The sequence below is a fragment of the Lepidothrix coronata genome, unplaced genomic scaffold, assembly GCF_001604755.1.
Source record: "Lepidothrix coronata isolate B3197 unplaced genomic scaffold, Lepidothrix_coronata-1.0 Scaffold6, whole genome shotgun sequence".
Taxonomy (NCBI): Eukaryota; Metazoa; Chordata; class Aves; order Passeriformes; family Pipridae; genus Lepidothrix; species Lepidothrix coronata.
This window is the reverse complement of record NW_016690186.1, coordinates 217668-219622: the sequence shown is the minus strand read 5'-3', so window position 1 is coordinate 219622 and position 1955 is coordinate 217668.

Genomic DNA, 1955 nt, shown 5'->3' with positions numbered 1-1955 from the left:
TCCTTTCCACATCTCTCTTTTTCTATTCTCAACATTAATCCATCTCACTTGAAGAAACTCTGCCTTGTCTCCATCACCTTGGTTCCTAGTTTCTTTGCCCAGTTTATCATAGTGTCACCAAAGAAAGCTTCCCTTTCTGGTTAGATGCACCCTTCCCAGCATCCCTTTGTTGGCCCAAAACTCTATTGAATCTCCACAGCCTCATTCTCTGGAAACGCCATTGTCCATTCCCAGCTCTTTTACATACCATGGCTACTTTGAAAAAAACCCCTCTTTCCCAGTTTCTTCACATCCGTAAAACTCTACTGATGTTTCACAACCCCACCCATTCCTTCCCACAACCTTCACTACTCCCTTGCATTTCTCTCTCCCTCCAGTCTCCTCGCATTCAGCAGTTGCCATATAATTTCATTGACTGCACTGATAGCCTGGAGCTATTTTATGTGCCTAGAGGTAGGGGAAATAGGGTGAGTTTTTCTGTTTAGTTATAGTTGTAGTTTGATTAATACTATATATTCAGAGAAATACAATGTATAGAGAGAACAGTCTTTGCAGATCATAGAATCATAGAATTGTTTGAGTTGGAAGGAACCTTAACGATCATCTGGTTCAACCCCTGTGCCATTTAGATGTTAACTGGTGGCACTCTTTTTGAACACAGACACGCTACATTTTTTTATGCTTCATAGAAGGTCAGCCTAAATCCAGGTCAGAAATATGTCTGGTGATTTCCCTCCGTTCACTCCAGTGTCACAGTGGACTCTTTGGCCTTCAAGTCAATGGCTTTAAGCTCAATAAGCAGTTGGTAAAGTAACCAAGAGCAATATATAGTTCATTGGATAGAAATACTTCAAATTTTCCTCTAGACTATGACAATCGTGTCACAACCTGCTGTCATAAAGTTCAGAGAAGAGGGAGGAAGAAACAATTCATCCCAAATACAAACAGAGGTTCAGAAACGTTTGCAGTAGTTGCACACTGTTTCCTGTGTTGCAACACCCTTGGTACCTCAGCAAAAGCATGCATACATAATTCCTCTGATAACTCAGCGTCATTCTAAGATGAGTGAACCAAGCCCAGTGTGGTGTGAGTAGTCAAAATACTAGTGATGGCCATAAGTGTACATCTTTTAGCAGGACTGAAGTGTGTTTAGTGTACTTGCCCTGTAGTGATGTTGCTGACAGATATGTATGCAAAGTACGTGGCTGTTAACTATTATGTGCACCTGAATATATGGTTATTTTCTAAACTCCCTTACATATAGACACAGTAAAATACGGCCTTATCTCATTAGACACTTTCCATTACTTAGGGTTGTAAGGCTCATACCGTGGCTGGACTACAGTCAGGACTGAGGTCTTCACTTCAGAACAGGCTAATTGATGGTCTCTTTGCTCCTGACTGATTGTGCACCACTTTAAGCATTATAAGGCATATTGACCATCAAATCCCAAAATAAATATTGGAATATAATTCAGGTCCTGACTGTCAAGAGATTAGGCAGCTTTGCTCTAGTTATGACTTCAGTTAAATACTGTAATAATAATATTCTTTCTCTTGCAAGCAATTGAGTGGGTGTATATGTAGCAATTGCCTGAGTGGGTAGAATTTGCACAGATGAAAATGAAGTAGATGAGCTGTAATATCAAGGGTGGGTGACATGCCTCCCTTTATACACCCTTTCAGCTTGCCCACGCAGGATGTACATACCAAAGAGGGCAGCCTTCTGAAGGGTTGAAAGGTCATAAAACCTTACAGGAGCATGGGTTTTGCTGAGTGGATCTGCCTAGGATGCTTTATGCTTCAGGAATTTAAAAGTGCTTAACAAGACATTATTTGGTTTGGACATTTATGAAAATGTACCTTCAAGTATTTTTCCTAAAATGAAAATTTTATAAATGTTTTCTTCTTCATCACTAAGAAACGGTTATATGAATTATAATCTTGACTAAGAC